Source organism: Macrobrachium rosenbergii, chromosome 56 (assembly GCF_040412425.1).
Source record: "Macrobrachium rosenbergii isolate ZJJX-2024 chromosome 56, ASM4041242v1, whole genome shotgun sequence".
Classification (NCBI taxonomy): Eukaryota; Metazoa; Arthropoda; class Malacostraca; order Decapoda; family Palaemonidae; genus Macrobrachium; species Macrobrachium rosenbergii.
Window position 1 is genome coordinate 54,099,453 of NC_089796.1, and position 20,847 is coordinate 54,120,299.

Genomic DNA, 20,847 nt, shown 5'->3' on the forward strand with positions numbered 1-20,847 from the left:
ATCTGTATAGTGTCCTGGTTACACTTGCAGCTGACAGGAAGGATTCTGCAGTTCCAGATGAAGCAACTCTGCCTCCACCAGAGCTCCTGTCCAACCACTGCCATGAAGAAGAGTACCAAGAGATGTCATTGCTGCCATCTCAATGTGCAGACCACCAAACATTACCAGATACTTGTCTTCGCCATACTGATCAGGCCACTGCCACTGCACCTGCTTTGGGCGGCAGATTGGCTGATCAGCTGTGATTATGGGTATCTGGCCAGGGTTCAGAAAATCAGTGACATCCTGCACTTTCTGCATCACGTGCCATTGATCGTAGCAACAGAATGAGCCTGATCACGCAGGAGAGGAAGCAATGAAGTTATGGTTACTTCAAATTCTGGGCTTCTCTTCATTGAAGCGTGATGAGCTGACCACGTCAGATTCACTGCATCATCTATTTCCTGGGTGACTATGACCTTGTCTAGCCACTGATACTCCAGTGCAAGCTGTGCCCCAAGATATCTGTGGGTGGCTTTGGTATTGCAGTGTTTGGTGGCACAGGGTTCTTTGTTTGAAAGGAAGCTGGTGAGATGTTTGTGAATGTGTCCGGCATTCAGGCACCGACCTCACTTTCTCAGGTGCAAACTTTAGTTGCTGTCTTTCCTGTCCAGTGTTCTCCTTGGTGGGGTGCTGAAATATGGAGATGCTAGTTCCATGGAAGGAAGTAGTGGCAGTAGTTGCAGATGGGTTGTGGTCGATGTTGTCCATCACTGCAGTGGTGAACAACCTTTTGGCCAGTACTGGGGACAGACCACACCCTCCTCCACATATTTGCTAACTGTGGCATCTCCTAACTGTGCAGAGACCTCCAGTACTCTGTCATAAGAGATACTGAGGCCATACTGATGGTAGCATTTCAACCAGGTTTTCTCTTCCTGGTTTTGGCATAGACTGAGAGTCCCATGTAGACTGGGAATGGTGTTTCTCTGTCTTTGGAGTGTCTATGAGTTGTTGCTCCTCTTTGTATCGGGAGTAGCAGTTGAACTGCATGAGCTGTGCAATGGCCTGGTCTGACTTTGATGCTCCAAATCGTAACTGTGACTTGATGTCAGCCCCATGCTCAACCATCCCTACAAACTGGAGCAGGAGAGGAGGCACAGAATTTCGTACACAAGCCTCAGAAAATGTGCCATCAAACCGTGACTGATGATCAAGTATAGACTTTCTGAGAATATTTGCTGCTTTAGCAATGATAACTGCCTCTGAAAGATCAGATGATTGAGCAAGTGCTTTTCCCACATCCTTTGAAATGCAAGTAATACATCTCTGCCAGATTTATGAGCCTCAAGTTCTGGAATTTCTGCCAGAAGTTTGTCTTTGAGTCTCGTGGAATTTGAGACTGGTGACTCTACACCTAATTGTTCCAGACGTTGTTGGTAGAGGTGGCAAATATCTGCCAGCCGAAATGTGACTGGATCATCTGAACAAAGGTTGTTTTCAACAATGTATGTCATCAGTTCTGACAGAACTAGTGGATACACATCTGATTCTGACTCAGTGCTACCTTGGTCTTTCTCAAGGCTCTTCAGGAAGGACCTTTTCTGTTGTAGAGGGCACAAAGACAGGCATGGTGATACTTTAAACTCCTGTGCAATGACATCCCCACCAGTCAACTTAGCAAGGAGCTTGCCATCACTAAGTATCTCTGCACATTCACGCAATTTCAAGTCAAGGCCTTAGTACTAGCCTGTCTGAGATCAGATGCAGGTGCCACTTTCTCACAGAAAATGCAAACTTCATTGTCATGACTGGTTGACAGTTTTGCACGACTAGTCTCAGTGTTGCTGGTCTGGTCATTGATTGTCGTTTCTTGCATGGTCCAGTTTAGTGTTGTTAAACAACAAGCGACAGTTCACATGGTATTTTGCTGCATTTTTCCTGAGAGTGGCCTCTATGCCATCACCTTCATCCAGCCTTGCTGGATCCATTATCAGTGGCATTTCATTAATTTCACTGAACATGGGAATGTTCCTTGCCAGCATTGTGTACCCATCATGGTCTAGACATGATGACTTGGAGGTGATGTCAAGTGCTCACCCTTTGTCCTTCTGACAAAGACAACACAAACTCCAGTTTGTTTTTCTACTGCTCAATATTGATTGGCATCACATTCTGCCATGATTTCACTTTTGATTAAGGCCGAGGGTTATCCTTTTACCACCTTAAACAAAGCACACATTCCTGTATGGGATTCAATCAGGTTCGGTCTCCCTACACCAGCCCGATCATTCATCCAGTGCCATTTAAGTCCTGTGTGATCTGTACACCATCCGAAGGTACATGAACCATCATGTACAGCCCCCATACCCTTGGCTCGGCTCTCCCCGCTGGCACATCCTGTCTATTCAGGTGCGGCTATCTAACTATAGCTGGTCTGGGGCTGTTAGAAAGCATTTGGGACACTAAACTAAACTATACTACAACTACTAGTCTAAGACTACAGGATTAGTAAAGCTGGATTAGCTGGCACTGAACCCCATGCTGAGTTACACAGCAGTGATGTCACCAGTGTGCCCTGGTTGTGTGCAGACATACACTCTTTTACATTTATTAATTTTTCCTTCAAAATTGATGAGTTATTCGAAAGAGATGGCCTCATTAGGATCTAAAACCACAGAAACCAAGATCCATGCTTAAAACGATAATTGTTGAACGGGCATTATTTCTCATTATAATTATTGTTTCTACCTTTTCTTGGCAGCCATATAGCCCCCATATTTAAAGGTAAACTGTACTGGGAAGCTACAGAAACATAATATTCACAAGAAATAGTATGGAAGAGCTTTACCATATTGCTAGAAGCAAATACATGCCATTCTAGTGAAAAATTTGCCAAAAAGCCTGTCGATACTGGCCGCCATCTTGAATTTGGGTGGCATATTAAATTTTTTGCGTGGCCAGGGCCCTTTTTCTGATAGAGGGAACTTTAAAGAGCACTTGTGCAAAATTTCATGCTTGTTTCACTATCTGAACGATTCTTATGAAATATGCAATTATCTGCTGCACTACAAATGCCAGTGTTTTCGACACAATGAGTTTACAACTTTATATATGAGGAGTATCCATTTGATCAAACAACAATATTGCAGTGTTGTTGATGTATGTTTTCCATCACTGCATGTTGAACAACTCTTTAGCACAGTTGAAAGGAATGATAAGTAGTCCCAAATTAAGAATAGTACTTTTTCAAAGACAAATGAAACATTTAGTTGTTCTGTTCATAAGAGAACAAAAGGCATACTGATGAAAACAGCCAAGTTTAGGTGCTTGTTCTCGAAGTATTTAAGGAGTCCCATGTAGATTATGGCTTTCTTTGCATGTGACTTCTGATAACGGAGTTAAAATTTTCACCCATATGTAACCCCATAAGAGATATATCATTGGTGTGACTTTTCTAATTTGTAGGTGTGACGAGTGTTGACGCTGTCAGCAAAATTTTCTTTCTCGACAATGATGTTGCAGATCTGCAATGGGAATGAAGAAATTTAGAAGGGACTTGAATGAATTATATTTACTTATCAAACGTGGAGGAACTGAGTTATTTGCACTTTAACTCAATGATAGTATTTCTGGAAAGATCTAGATGATTGCAGTACAGGGTTCCCAATTTTTTGAATATAAAGCTGAATTTTAATGGTTTCCACCCTTGGAAATAGCATGGGAGTTTCTTTCAAAGATCATAATTAGTCTTAAAGATGTCCATTTATTCCAAAAAGGCATGGCATTTCGAGACAGTGAATTAGCCCACTTTTACATCCAGCTGAGGATTAGATTTGTTAGTCAAACAAACGGAGTATGGGTGAGATTTGACATCCCAGAGAATGTAAAGTGTCTTATGGACATGTGTGTTTGTCAAAATCTATAGGCATGCCAGTAGGTGGGTGTTTTACATCAGTAAATGTATAAGGTGATAAGTTCTTGATTTCTAGACGGCTAAATCCCAGTAGATACTGTAGATCAAACTAACAACAGGTATTGAACTTATGATGTTAACAATCGTTTGAATCAGTTAAGATTGATATTTTTGTAATTTCTGATAAAAAATAAAAAAAATTTCATCAGGGATAACTGTAGTGTAAAGGTAATTGGACTGGGCTATTGGCTGAGTTACTCTAGTTTCCAGTGGAGCTGACCAAGAATAGTGATGTATATTGCAGTGTTTACAAGGGTACATCTGCCACATTTTCATGCCACATTAATGCCATCTTTGCTCTTGGGAGGAGTTAAAAACGGGGGGGATAAGAGGTAAAACCTCACTTCTAGCAAAAGTATCTCAGGATTTATATGAAAATCTTCGGATTTTTCATATCATCTTTGACTTGGTAGAATAAGTTAATAACTCTAAGGACTTTTCAAACCGTCTTTAGCTCAACAGGATATCACGTTCAATTTTGTTTTTAGTTACAATCATAAATCGGTTACAATTTCTGTGAAAACTTAAAAGTTTTGAAATAATAAAAATCTAATAAATTTTTTTTTTTTTTTTTTTAAAAAACACTGTAAAAATAATTTTGAGATTCACCAATTTTCATAGATAATTAATCATGTCTCCAGTGAAATAAAAGTGGGCGCCAAACGTGGAAGGAAATGCCGCAAGAAATAAAAAAATATATATATTTCTCTTCTTGTAGCATTTCCTTCGATGTTTGGCATCCACGCTTCTATTTATGTAGACATGATTAATTGTAAGAAAATCCTGGTGTGTCCCAAAAAATTATGTTGTACTTTTTAGTGCATTTTAATACATGAAAGAGTGTTTAAAAGAAAAAAAAAATTTTTTTGTAAGTTACTGAAGACAGCATGCTTCTCGTGACTCGTCACTAAGAAGGCAGTGGCCCACTATCACAAATGAAGTAATTAAAAATTTTGTTGTAAATCTTTTACCTTCATTGATATCAGAAAAAAAGATGTATATGGAGAGATGTTGTCTGAAGAGAATGCGGCCTTGAATCAGTGGAGTGAGTATTTTTAATATTTATTAAGTGTGGAGGATAGATCGATAACAGAGCTTGGAAATGATGAGGGGATTGTATTAGGGCAACTTTGAGATTGCATGTGCAAGTGACTCTTTAGGGAAGAAATTTAGCTAGAATGATGGAACTGATAGAGTTGGATGAGATTATTGGTGATTTATGGTGCGGAAGGTCATTTGTTGAGAGGAATTAAAAATCCTAGCTAGGTTATCAGATATTAATTGTTCATTTGAGCATCATTTTAAAAATCAGAAACTTGTAAGTTGGAGTCAGTTTTAAAAATTATTATTCTCAGTTGGTAATGAAAGTTGATGCCTTTTAAAAAGTAGCCGAAGATATTATAACAAGATTAGGTATAGTGATGATCCATGATAATATGCCGAGAGTAGTTCGCTGACTCATTCCTTTTCTGATGAAAGGTTAATGAATGAGGATCTTTTGATTTATATTGTTAGTGTTAGTGTGGGCATGAATGAGGTTCTGCAACATACGTTTTTATTGTGTTGCAGCAGTGTTATGAATATACACGTTGAGGGAATGAACGCTTGTGAGAAGGACGTTTTATCAGGATATATGTATTCGCTGTTGTTGTATTTTTGGCTTCTATGGTTATTGTTGCCAAGACTCCGTTTTACGATATAGTGTAAATGAGTATAAGCTGAGACAGAATGCCTGATATCTGTAGTATTTTTATTGTAGTCGATGGATGAAATAAAATTTTTGTCCTTGAAATAGTGATAATTTCATTGCATTTATGCTTTGCTTACATTTGTTAATGTAACTTTATTAAATCCTGGCCCATCGTTTAAATCTTAACACAGTTTGTTGTCAGATTGAAAAGTATAATTTAGGCTCATATCGTTTTTTATAATTGTAAAGATTGTATTACTTTTTTTAGAATATTTAGAATTTGATGTTCCTCCCGAAGGTGGTTTAGTAGATTTTAGTTTTATCTTGTCTATTTGTAGATGAGGTGACAACAGTTTAGTGCAATACTCTGGCTTTTTAAATTTAATTTATTAAGATCAAGGGAGCGTGTATTTTGTGGTGATACTCTCTGTAAATGCGAAAATTTCCTAGGATTGTGTTTTTCATTTAATACCTTGAAAGAACGTTGATGGAACATTTTGTTATTATTATTTTTAATGTCATCTTATAAGCGTTTATTTCTGTTTAGAAAGAAAAGAAGGCACTTTCCCTTCATCTTTTTAGAAACGAGATGTTTTCCCTTCAAGGAAGATTCCATCTGAAGAATTTAACGCCTATTTTTGTCCACCGTTGTGGAGAGAGATTTGAAGGTCATCCCGGATTGGCTGGTCTCTTAAAAGAATCCTGTATCTCTTCCGAGAGATTTCAATCACCCTGGAGCGGGAATTGGAAAAGATCGGTATCTTCACGGTGTAGTGCTTGCTTCTAAGATGAAAGTACGATTCTCACATAGTTTAACTGTCGCACACGGTCAGCAGAATTCTTCGAGAATTGTGGACCAAAGATGAGTTTTTTATGTAATATATCCTGTTATAGTCATATTTTTTTTTACACGTATAATTGTGCATTAGAATCAAGATATCGGCAAAATGTGGATATTTAATATTCTGAAAGTATATATCTTTTGCCTCTTTATCGTAGAAAGCGCATTCATACAGTACTTTTATTTTTTTAACGATTTTTTATTTCTCCAGGAGCTGGTAGAAGCCAAGCCACATGGCACTGTACATGCAAGAAAAAATCTGTCAGTACTCATTGGGCAAAGCAATGTAAAGAAGAAAATGACCAAGAGTTAGCAAAGGAAAAGGGAGGGACTGAAATGATAAAGAAATGAAGGTTCATTGAATGAGGCTGAAAAAGTACCAAGAGAAAGGCAGAACAGATTATTGATAACTCATGGAAGAGGAGGTGGTGTTTAGCAAAAAGGCAAAACTGGAAACTTTATGCAAACTAAATAGAAAAATTTGAAGAAAAAATAGTAAGGCAAGTCGAGTGAACAACAGGAGAAGTTTTTGAATCTCCATTTCCATCACCATTATCGAATTAATGGCTAGCAGGAGCTATCAGACGGGAAAACTGGGGAAAATAGAGGTTCCTAGATGTCCGTTTATTCATCACTCTCAAGGCGAAAATGAGAGCCGCATTGTGTGTGTGTGTATATATATATATATATATATATATATATATATATATATATATACATACATATAAATATACACACATATATGTATATATAAATATATATATTTACATACATATACATATTTCTATTTTTATTAAAGTCAGTGGCATTTACAGGTAAACTTCTCAGGATAAAGAAAGATTTTGGTAGTCGACCAACGTAGTTTATAAATTTAAATGTACTAGAGGGACATGTCAAGCTTTCAGCCATTGATACATAGTTCGCACCACTACCACTGTACAACGAGGATTGCATGCTCACCCCAACCAATGGGCAAAATTCCAACATTATGTAGGCGCCCAAGACCGTAAACCAACACTGAAAGAATTATTAGAAGGCACAGAGATCGTGCATAGAGAATCCTGGTTCCACAGATTGCAAACAGCAGAAGTCTTAAGTATAAACCAACAACGGTCTGCAGTAAACATTCACGGGAACGCGGACATCGTCCTCCCTTAAAGGAAACCACAAGACATCTGTGAGAATCCGAAGGAAGAAATGAGAGACAGAACACTCCCGATTACGAGAGAAAATACCAACAGTTGAGCAAATCAAAACTGTCGGAAATCACGCCCTTGGTTGTAAGTCGTAGTATAGGGCGTGTCCACTAGGAATACCCTTGCTGCTGGAGAGACTACGAGCGAGAGAATGAAACCCGCTGACCAATAGAAATCCATCAATCCGGTTAAGTCATATTTCACATTTAAGGATGAGCTCTGAAGTCCGCACGATGTAATGAAAATTATTTACGTCATTTTGTCATTTAGTCCTGAAGACGCTGCCGATAGGCAACGAAATGGTCCGTCGACTATAAAAGGTAAATGGAAGCAAACGTAAATAATCTTATTTTATCAGAGAAACTTACCTGAAAGGAAAAAGAAGTATAAACAGATCCAAAGTCTAAATAAGATTGTCTCTGCAAATAATGCCATTGACTTTAATAGAAATTGCATTAGAGAAAATATGCCGAAATTGCATTATATATACAGTATATATATATATATATATATATATATATATATATATATATATATATATATATATATATATATATATATATATATATACAAACACACACACACACACATACATACATACATACAGTAATAATTTTGAACTTGTGCAATTCAAGTTGCACGATTTCACAGACACGCAAACTTTTCATTGGAACCTAACTAATTATCATACACAAGTTTTTCGCAGACACACGAACATTTGTGAATACTGAGAAACCTTGCAATAGTGTTTATGCTTAATTTTTTATGTAATTTATAAGTTTCCAAGCTTTTATGTGTAAATTTAATAACATTAAATAATGAAAGTAATAATTTCTCTCTCTCTCTCTCTCTCTCTCTCTCTCTCTCTCTCTCTCTCTCTCTCTCTCTCTCTCTCTTTACTGAGATGAGAGAATTTTTATGGAACATGTACATGTTTATTTGTTTTGTATGATAAATAAATTTTTTTACCTGATAATAAACATTAATTTTCAAATATAATAATAATAATAATAATAATAATAATAATAATAATAATAATAATAATAATATAACTGTAACTACAAAATTCTTATGAGGTACGTATTTTAAACAAACAAATAGTTTTCCCTCATCTTCTGTAAGAAGCTTGAAGGCAAAAGCTGTCAGACATCTCACTTTAACATGACAAGAAGGGGTAGTATTGCTGATTAGTGGTCAAAGGTCTCTCTCTCTCTCTCTCTCTCTCTCTCTCTCTCTCTCTCTCTCTCTCTCTCTCTCTCTCTCTCTCTCTGTCCGTAATAATTCATAAAAAATTTCACTCTGTTAAGTAAGGACAACTGCTCGCTCTCTCTCGCTCTCTCTCTCTCTTTCTCTCTCTCTCTCGTTCAGCGTATTACTGTTTCTCTGTATGTCTTTAACTGTACAGTTGATGATTTTAAATTGATCTAATTTTTACCTGTAAATTGTTTTACAAACTATATTCTTGTAAATGCGCTGTTCTAACTGTAAAAAAATTTTCAAATAAAACATAGAGACATAGAGCATTTCAGAACAAAGAGAAAGAGATAAAATAAAAAATTTTTAAAAACGGGTTTGATAAGACTTCTAAAAATAGACCGGTGGATTGGGGGGAGAGAGAAATAGTATACTATTCTTCACACTCTCCTATATTCTTACGTAAACCATTTATTTCTTTTTACAGGGTAATGTATTAAGCTAACTTTTAAATGAAATTACAGTAACTTTAATTTCAGACTGACTTTGTTATTATTTAGTTTAATACTGAATTTCCATCTTTTGATATCTAACATACCCAAGAATAACTTCACTCTCTCTCTCTCTCTCATGTTATTCTCTCTGTCTCTGTAATCAAATTCATAAATAATTCAACTTGATATTTCAAGTAAGGACATCCAAATGGGCCTCTCTCATCAGTATTTACTCTCTCTCTCTCTCTTCAGCACTCTCTCTCTCTCTTTCTCTAATCTCTTCTCAAAATCTACAACGGAAATACATCAGTTAATTACAAACGGCCTTCAATCAAATTTGTTTCACATCTCATTTAAGAAAGCAGATAAACAATTGGCTTGTACTCTCCCAACTACTATCATATCAGACTCTAGCTCTCTTTAATTTATAGGGATCTCTCTCTACCCCTCAAAACAAACTAAAACAAATTAAGAACTCTGGCATTCTTCTACCCAAAAGCTCTCTCATTTTAACAAGTTAGCACTCCAGACTCACACATGGTCATTTTTGAAACTTATTATTTCATCAGTAACAATCAAACACATCTTTTATCTGCATCATGAAAGTATACAGTTTAAATTAATCTCACTTTTAAATAATATCATTCTCTTCTAAACAAAATTACAGTGTTTCCAACGCAATTCTCTTTTTATTATTTATTTACAGACCTGACTTTGTTATTATTTATGTTCATAAGGGATTCAACAAATTACACCCAAGGATCCGTTGGCTCCATCCGTGCATCCTTGAACCCTTAATTGCGCTAATTTCATCAGTTAATCACATGCATTCACACTTGCAGACGGAGTTTTCTTGTTGCAGATCCTTCTGCTTTGATTGTGCTTTCATTGCCGTGGTAAACCCACTGCAAATTGACTCACGGTGCCCTTGAAGTGAAATCTCCGACATCCAGTTATCATCTGATCATCTTAATTTAGTACTCCAGCAGGATCCCATTTACCTGTCCTAACTTTTCCCATCTTCTGATTTGTGATATTGTAAATATATGTGATTCTATTTATCCTAAGAGTTTATCTAAAATTCTCCTTTCTAATAAACCCCTCAGCTCATTTTCTTGTCTTCGGTGTTCTACCAACCCAGGAAATCCAGTCAGATTGCTTCATCCCTTGTGGCAAGTCCCCTTCCCAGGGTTTAGAATGTAAAAGTGGCGACCCTTGTTCAAGATTTGTAGCATGCAACATCATTGCAAGCCCAGCAAATAGCCCCACTAAGCTGGATACCAGACGAGAAACAAACCTTTTACTGTAGATCCCCTTAAATAAGCATATACAATGGAACGAAGGTACATGGCATAAGTATTTTGTTACTTTTGTATTATTGCGATCATAAATCGTGACTGGAATTTTTTAATTAAATTTTCTCTAAGAATTAAAACCCCGCTTGCATGCTGAATGAACACTCTCACAGAGAGAAAGATTATAGCCATTTCGAAACACGAGTTTTGCCACTACCACATGCTAGCAACTTCTGCATAACTTAAATTGTTAGGTCTTAGTTAGGAAGTGAAGTGTTAACAGTGTTAAAAAGGGAAAAGTGCGTTTATTTCCCCCACCACATGCTCTAGACAATTTGCTGTCCATTATTTTAGATAGGACACTCACCATCTGGCAACTCAAATCAGGCAAAATAGGCGATTCTGCTTCGTCCCTCTCTCTCGTTCTTTCAAACAAACCTACGTTCTCCGGAACAGACCAAACCTGTTCTTTTCGAACAATCATGTTCTTTTGAATAAACCTACATTCTCCGGAATAAGCCAAACCCTTTCTTTTCTGACAACCCTACGTTCTTTGAACAAATCTACGTTCTCCGGAACAACCCAAAACAAGTTCTTTTCGAACGACCCTGAGTTCTTTGAACCAACCTATGTTCTCCAGAACACCCAAAACGTTCGCTCAAAGAAGCCCTAACCTCATGCTCGATTCCCAGGAACAAGCCACGCACTACAAGTGCCACGAAAACGTTCTCAAGAACGAAACCCTTAAAACTCTCACTATCTGTTCTCTCGAACAAACCAGAGGCTATTCTCTAAAAATGAGACCTTAAAATTCTCACGCTCAATCGCCCCCTGGGACGAGCCAGCACCAAGAGTGCCATTCCCCAGTTCTCCAGAACGACCCTACAACTAGTGCCAGTGCCACCTCACCCAAAGGGGCACTCACATTTACTAGTGGCACCACCTACTGGCCCCCCCTCCATTGCATAATCACTCCCTGCTGGACCAGAGTGCCATTTCACTTATGCACCCTTCCTGGCATGCTCAAGCTATACCAGGCTTTTGGGGGGATAAATTGTCACCCTACACACCTGCAACATGGCTGCTGTCCGTGAGAAAATCAAAACCTTCACCGAGGCGGGGAAACAAATGGGGTTAAAGGGCCCAGAGCTGGTAGCATGGGTTATTGAATGAAGAGCAGAGGCTAAGAAGGAGAGACAGGAGAAAGAAAGAGCCCATTCGCCCTGGCCCAACAGAGGGCCGCGAACCCCACTCCAACCTCTCCTCTAGTCCATTCTCAACAGCATCAGCTCCTGAATTCCAAAATGGACTGATTCTGAGCCCGAGGCCTGGCTTGAACTCTTAGAAAAAGTCTTCTCCACTAACACACCCACTCCCACAGAAGTTTCCCTGATTCTGGGAAAGCACGTGGGCAGAAAGGGTGCAGTCGCCTTCTGATTCCTTTCTTTGGACAACCAAGGAAAACTCGAGGAGGTCTGAAAGGCTGTCACTAAGGCATGTGAAATCACCCCTGAGTGCTGGAGACAGCATTGGCGAGGCCAGCCCAAGGAAGCAGGTCAAACTTGGGCCAACTGGGCATACCACAAGACCCATGCTCTCAAGTGCTGGGTAAAAGCCTTAGGCATCTCCACTTTCGGTAGTTCGAGTCTCCGGCTGGCTAATGAAGAATTAGAGGAATTTATTTCTGGTGATAGAAATTCATTTCTCGCTATAATGTGGTTCGGGTTCCACAATAAGCTGTAGGTCCCGTTGCTAGGTAACCAATAGGTTTTTAGCCATGTAAAATAAGTCTAATCCTTTGGGCTAGCCCTAGGAGAGCTGTTAATCAGCTCAGTTGTCTGGTTAAACTAAGATATACTTAATTTTTTTCCACTTTCGATGCCCTGTTCAAGTGCATACAGCTCGAGGACTTCTACTATGCCCCGGAGCTCTTGCCACTCATCTCTGCGACAAAGCCCCCAAGACGTTCACCGAGTGCTGCTGCTCGGCGGACGAATGAGACAAATTTCATCCTCACACTAGCTCCTAAGAGAGCTAGGTGGTTTTTGACAATTAGGGATTTTGAAGCCAAGCTTAGGTATACAGAAGGTAGACGTAATGTTATAGCTGATACCCTTAGTAGGAGTTTTTATGATATGGAGGGTTCTAATGTTTGTTATATATCTGGTGATTGCATTGACTGGGATATTAGTTTAGTGGAGGCTAAGCAGGATGAGGATGAAATTTTGGCAGCCGCAAAGTCATTCTTAGAGAGGAATTGGTTAGAAAGGGTTATGGGTTGCCTTTTGTGGGTCTAGAGTAAGAGGGTAACTTGTTAGTTAGGAAAATTAAGTATAAGCTGAGGAGTAGTGAGGATAAAGGAGATACAACACAGATAGTTGTCCCAAAGAACCTAGTACATACGGTTTTGGATATTATTTATTGTAGGTTTGGTAGTCCACGTTTGGGTATTGAAAAGACGTATCAAAATGTACGGGGGAAATTTTTTTGGAAGAACATGCTCACATCAGTGGAGAATTTTGTGAGGGGATGTTCAGTTTGCAATGCATGCAAGCCAGCGAGGGTTACTTTGTGTAAATTGGGTTCTTTTCCTATCCCCAGTAGACTTTTCCAGCATGTCCATATGTACGTTTTGTCCGATTTCTGTGAGTTTAGTTATGGCCACAGACATTTGTGGATGAATTAACTAGGTTTGTCGAGATTTTTCCTTTGAAGCATAAGACGGCGGAGGAGATTGCAATTGCATTTTTCGATGGGTATGTTTGTCGTTATGGGGTTCTTGAGGTACTTATACAGATAATGGGAGAGAGTTTGTGAATAAGACGGAGTGTCTTGCAGAAGTTATGGGAATTCAGAAAGTAGCTATTATTCTGTATAGACCAGAAGCCAATGGGTTATGTGAATGGGCCAATAGGAAAGTACTTGAGGCTCCCAGAATTACTGTAGGGGGTAATGATGTGAATTGGGATCAGTATATTGCACAAGTCCAGCATAGCATTACTATGGTTAGCGATACTATTGCGATGTCTCCCGCCGAGGCGGTGTTGGGTTATCCAGCACGAGGCGCCTTTGATTTGTTATTTATTCTGTCTCGTTGTGACGATACGGTTAGATCGTTGGTCTCTACTGCTAAGGAGAGATATGCGCACTTTGCTAGGAGTCTTGAGTTGAAGATGCAGGAAATGGTTGACAGGAGCAATTCTAAGTCAGATAATGTTAAAGTTGCTGTTGGTGATAGGGTTTTTGTGAAAGTAAATGTCTGGAATCAGTTGAATTATAAATTAGGGCCTAAGTTTGAGGATCCATTTTGGGTTGTGGAAATAAAGAAAGGGAATAGATTTGTCGTTCGAGATGAACATACAGGGGTGTCTAGGTTGACACATATATCTAAGATCAAGAGGACAGCTTAATGAGGAACCTGTGGGCTAATTTTTTTTTTTTTTTCTTTTTTCTTTTGTATTTTAATTTCTTTTTTATTTTCATTACTGGTTTAATGGGAATGTAATTTAGGGTTTTGAACATGGGAGAATGCTTGTCCCCTAGAGTTTTATGGATTTTGTTTGTCTAATTTTAGTCTGTTTTGTTGTTTTTTTTCTTTTTCTTTCAACACAGGTGTGGTGGTTCAGCATAATTAGCTGTTGGAGTTTGGCAATGCTGAGGTCATCTATGTTAAATGAGGCGCAGGGAGACCGTAGAGTTCTGTGGGCATATTAGAGGTGTTGGGTAAACTTTATGATACTGTTGTATTGACCCATTGGTGGGTTCTGTGATTAGGGTTGTAGTTGTATTTTTTGTTTTGTTTTGTGGTCTGGTTATTTATAGGTATCTTTGTTTATATTTGATACTGAAGTTCTGTTTGCTCGTAGCCTTAGGGGTCTGTCTGCCAAAGCAAGGGTGCTATGGTTAGTTTCTTTCATAAGGGGCATTATGGTCTTGCCTATGGTTTTATGAGATTACATTTCACAGGTTTGTTTTTGTTTTTCTGGTCTTTTGAGGTGTTTGAGTGGCTGTAATGGTTTTATGGTTAGATAATATCTTTGGGTTTTTGGGTAATGGCAGTTTTTAGTACTTCTAGGGACGTTAGCTAGTACCGTATATTGGCTGAAAGCTTAGCGGGTGTTGAACAGGTGGCGGCAGAATTAGCTATACAGGGTAAATCTTTGATGGCATTACGAGACAGTAATAATAAACTGTGAGGGGGGTTTTCAGAAGTTGAGGACTTCTCTGAATGAGTTGCTGGTTACTGGGTAGGGGAACTTGGATGTTACGATTGTTTTTTCCTTGTCAGACTACCTTACTTAATGTTGAGAAAGAGGCACAATCTTTATTAATGGAACTTCAAATTCGGGTTCAAGCAGTTATAGCTGCTTCTAAGGGGCGTATTTTTGGGGATATTTTAACACTAGGGGCTCTGGAATCTACTTTGAAAAATGCAGCATATCTTTGTGGTTCGCAAATAATTTTCACCGAGGAGGATTTGTATCGTTATTATGGGATTTTGAAAGTACACTTATCTGATAAAGGGTTGCTTGTGGAGGTTCATGTTAGTAATAAGAAAGCGTTTCGCAATTTTATTATCCAGTCTTTTCCTAGTAATTTTAATGCTGCAATGGTGACATGGGATGGACTAGAGACTATGTATATTTTAGGAGATCAGTATCAGTCTTCTGCTATTAACTATGAGTCAGGGTGTACTTTAGTTCACAACGGATACGTTTGTGACAGTAGGATTTTTGTCCTTAAGAACGTTGACTTGTTAGGATGTGAACTGTCACTTGTTCATAATCAGACACCCTCAGACTGTGACTTTACAATGTTCCCATTGGAGCACTACGTGACCTCTACGAAGACTCTCATGGCAGTGTTTTGTGCAAGCTGCCAAATCTCCATCCAGTGTCCTAATACATTGGATACATTCTGGGTGAAAGGCTCCTTCCTCTTTGATGCAGCTTGTCAGCTTGTCACACATAAATTCCAAGTACTTAGCAGGCTGATGTACAACTCAAGCACTCATATCTTGATGCGTCACCTTCATGGGGAACACAGTGTTATCCCTGTGCCATCTCCGCGAGGAGATATTGTCACGATTCCTCCACTGCCTGAAGATGACTTCTTTGTTCCAGACCGCTACCTGCTCTCATCCATTTTATTATTGATTGCAGTCTTAGTCGTCATGCTGTGTGTAGTGTTGGGGGTCAAATGTACAAAGAAACATTGTGCAAATAAACACTCAGCCAAAGAGAAGCCCGCCCCATGTGTTGCTGTTCAGCTGGTGCATGAGTTGGGGGATTAGAACATGTTGCTTCTCTCATGCCGAGGGCAGCACAGTTGGTGGCCAAGCAGTGAAAAGCTTAAGTGTAATGTTATATATTTTGTTTTTTTTAGCTAAGCATTCTTTGAGATGTTCTGGGCAAGTGTAAATGCGAATCAGTGCCTATGTATTCATGAGTCAGTGCTGACAAAGGCCCATCGTCAGTCTCACTTCCCATGGAAACAGAGGGCATCGTTCCTTGGGTGATGTTCTGGCCATGTCGGAATGATTTGATAACCGTAAGTCATCAAGTTGCGGAGGAGCGTTCGTTCGCGAGTTCGCTCTCATGGGTGTGTCAGAGGAAGTGTGAATTTTCCATTTTAAGTGCAGGCTAGACATTCGGGTCTTGATTTTCTAGTGAAAAGATCTGCTTTGCTGGAAGACTTTGTATACTGCCTGTGAGATGTATTGAATTAGAGGTCAAATAAATGTAGGGAAATGTGACATCTTGTGTCTTATGGTCTCGTCTTTCAGAGACCAGCAGGTTCGAAATAAAAATAAGCAATTGGGCTGTAATGACTGATGAAAGGTGACAAAGGAGGAAGGAGCAAAACAAAACCAAAAAATTACCTTAAAATTAATTTATTTACAATAAGTTATATACATAATATACAGTAAGTCAGGTTCAAATTATAAAATTCATATTTATACAAAAAATAAGTCAGCAGCAAAAACTAATTGGTCAGTACAACATTACAAATCATGAGTCAGTAAATAAATAAAAATTTAGTAATTAAATACAAAAAACATAACATTAGCAGCACAATAAACAACACAAATGACCAGCACAACAATTACATTTCATAAACTCAGAGCATAAAACACAAAATAGAGCCAGTACAAGAAATTATCAAATCAGTAAAATATTAAATAATCAAATCCTTAAACATAACAAGTCAGGAAGTTAATATTTAAATGAGTCAGTAAAACGGCATAATAACAAATGAAAAAATCAAGCAGCATAAACAAAATACCAATACTGAAAAAGGCTGTAAAGTAACGATCATAACAAATACACCAACAGGCAGCATAAAGGAACAGTACAGATGTTCTCCTCCAATACCGGAGGACCATGACAGAGCCGACACGACAACCATCTCGTCCTTCAAGAAATGTACTGACGTCCTCCTCCAATACCGGACGACCATGGCAGAGTTGAGACGATAACCATCTCGTCCTCAAATACTCTTCGCTGCTCTGCTGCCGAGACTCTGACCCTCTACCGCTCTGAAACTGACTTTCAGGTACGAATACCTGCTGCTGCTACCCCAACTGCTGACTCGCTGCTGCCTTGGACCTGACTTGCTGCTGCCCTGGACCTGAGTGACGAAATCTGACACCATCCAATAGACAACTCGCCAGCAAGAAAAAAAAAACACAAATAAAGCAGGCAACAATGGAACAATCGGCCAACGATTGTTCTCACACCTCCCTACCTAACAGAAAAAACAAATTTTTTACAAACAAAATTTTTTTTAACAACCACAAAATTACCGTCCTGGTGTGTAGATTTGTTCCTGTTCGGCAGCCAGCCATGTTGGAGGATGACACCGTCCTGGTGTGTGGATTTGTTCCTGTTCAGCAGCCAGTCATATTGGAGGATGACCTGGGTGTGGATTTGTTCGTCCTGGTGTGTGGATTTGTTCCTGTTCGGCAGCCAGCCATGTTGGAGGACGACACCGTCCTGGTGTGTGGATTTGTTCCTGTTCGGCAGCCAGCCATGTTGGAGGATGACACCGTCCTGGTGTGTGGATTTGTTCCTGTTCGGCAGCCAGTGGCTGTCTCGACGACTCGACTGAGTTTATTTGATGTATGGATTGGTTCCTGCTTCGGCAGCATGTGACTGTCTCGATGACTCGATCGTGTCCGTCTGTCCGGCTTCGTCCCTGGTAACAGTATGTGTCTGTCTTGACAAATCTCCTGACTTTTTCCGTGAGGGTGACCTTATCCTTGTAACCCTATTGTGGTATTTTTTTGTTATTAGGACGTGGGGTATTTTTAGAGACAAAGATCTCATAAAATTGATGTGTTGTAATAATTATTTTGGGACGACGATGATTTTGTATTGTCATTATTATTGATTTTTGGTTATGTTTACTATGCTGCTCAGGTTGTTATATTACTCATTGACTCGGTTTTGTGATATGGTTATTAATCTTGATCTTATATATTATTGACTCAGTTTCACGCATGTTTTTTTGTGTTGTACTGACTTTGCAAAATGTAATCGTTATTTTATTTTACTTCATATGTTTTTATTAATATTTCGGATTAATGGCTCGTTTTTTAAATTTATTAGCTACTGACTCATTTGTAAAAATGTACATGTAAATTTTGTGAATAATAAATTAATGTTAAGGCCACCTTTTTGTTTTTGTTTAGCTCCCTCCTCCTTTGGCTGCCTCAGTTTCTGCCAGATCATCCAGTCCTGTTCTTTTAAATATTTAAGAACCTTCTCTCGTGTGTGACTTATTTGACTCTTACGTTGTAGAGACTCAATTAATGGAAGTTGACAGCACTATGTTATATCTTACTTGGTTATTTTTGGGTTGCCAATTCTGGGATGTAGATATTCCCATTTCATTTCTGTTTGATTCCAAACCATTTGCCATGTTAGACTACTGAATAAATTATATTTTTGTAGACGTGCTTTTGTTGAAATTCCTTAGTTCGGTTAGTGACTTGGATACCGGGAATGAGGAGCTGAGCAAGTGAGCTGTTAAAAGAGAGAGAGAGAGAGAGAGAGAGAGAGAGAGAGAGAGAGAGAGAGAGAGAGAGAGAGAGAGAGAGAAGGCACTAGTTGAGTGTCACGCTGGCCAGCGCTACCGTGATACCTTTCAAGATATAAGTCAATTACGTCATTGACCATACAACAGATGTAGTAAGAAGTTATGACCTTATTTGACCTTGTATAACACAATATATATATATATATATATATATATATATATATATATATATATATATATATATATATATATATATATATATATATATATATATATATACTGTATATATATTATATATGTGTATATATATATATATATATATATATATATATATATATATATATATATATATATATTATATATATATGTATATATATGTGTTATATATATATATATATATATATATATATATATATATATATATATATATATATATATATATATATATATATACATACATATATATGTATATATTCATAATCGAAAGTTGCGCAATTCCCTGGATTGATGGTGAATTTGGTGATGCATTGCATACCAGTATGTAAGGGCAGTGAACAAACATCAGAGAGAGAGAGAAAATAAAGCCACGGTTTCTTACACTGCTAAAATTTTTTTATTGTATTTTCTTTTCTCATTTATTTGAGAGGCGCTAAATGTAATTGTGAATAAACCACGTTTTCAGTGTCATCAAGAATAAACCTCTCATAACATACTCGGTCGTTTTTAAATGTGAGAAGGTATTGTTTTTGTTTACTAATGATCACCCGGTTATATTCGTGATCTCAGTAGTACATAGGCAAGATTCTTGTGATAAAAGAATATTTCCGTTCGGCATTTTTCCTTAGGATAATTTTGCTTACAACAGGAGTCCTGTTATGCATTCTTTTTTCTGTGGCTGAACGTTTGTTCTTATTGGTCTTGACACGAAGATGTTTATGACATCATCTTTGCACTCTCTCTCTCTCTCTCTCTCTCTCTCTCTCTCTCTCTCTCTCTCTCTCTCTCTCTCTCTCTCTCTCAAAGATTTTTATAAATTTAACAATATAAATAGTTTTGTGTCATTCCTTGGATGAAGATATTTCGTAATTGGAAGGTATTAGTATTCTGTAGAACTTAAGATTTCAAAGTTTCAGTCATGTGGGAGAAAGAGCTGAGATTTGGTAGGGGAGTAAGAGTTGAAATCTAGAATGATGCAGAATCAAAGAATAAGGAAAGAGATGAAGAGATGACAAGAAAGGCTGATCCTAAAGTTGCAGTGTTGATACCAAAGGAAGTATGCAGACCCCTCACTCCTCCTAAACTGTGAGATTTCACTGAAGGAATGCAAAGCTCTTCACAAGCTCTTTGATCACTGGCTAAAGGAAATTTATTTCGTAAGAAATTTCTTTAAGCACCAAGCTCTCTCTCTCTCTCTCTCTCTCTCTCTCTCTCTCTCTCTCTCTCTCTCTCTCTCTCTCTCTCTCGTAATTCACACCATTTTCGGGACATCGGCAGTGTTTGATCTGTGGGAAATTTTTAAAGTTTTTTCAGGAATGTACTGATATTCCATTAAGATTCGCTTGTGTCACATTTTAGCCCTATAATTTTCGCAGAATTTAATATTGCTTTCTGTTGATCGCTTTCACACTAAGTTGTCAAGTTAAGCAACAGAATATAGCATTCATGACCTATGTGCTTACTACGACTACAGACCATTATCATAAGGACGTGGAATTAAGTAAAAGTAAAAACATTTTGTTCGTTTCTTTTGAAATTACTTTGAGCCAGGTATTTTACAGCTTAAGAAGGGGTGAAAACTGGAGTATCAGGAGGTAATCCATCCTAGGAAACAGATGAATTCCTTTTAAAATTACTGTATCCAACAAATTTTTGTGCCAATCCCTTATTGCGTAAGAGTCAAGGTTAAAAGGTTAAAGTCCTCCTGGACCTCACAAGGTTCATAGGGCCAGTGCTGAACTCCGGTTTCTTAGGCTGACAACCAGTTGGGGAGAAGTCCCGTTGCCTAAGACATGTGGCCTATGTGTGGCTAGGCCCAATGTTTAACCCTCCAGTCCAAGGGCTGGTACCTATTTTCTTACTGACCCTCTCGAGTTTTCAGACCACTAGGTTGGTGGGCCACCGGGTTTATGCAGTGGTACCATC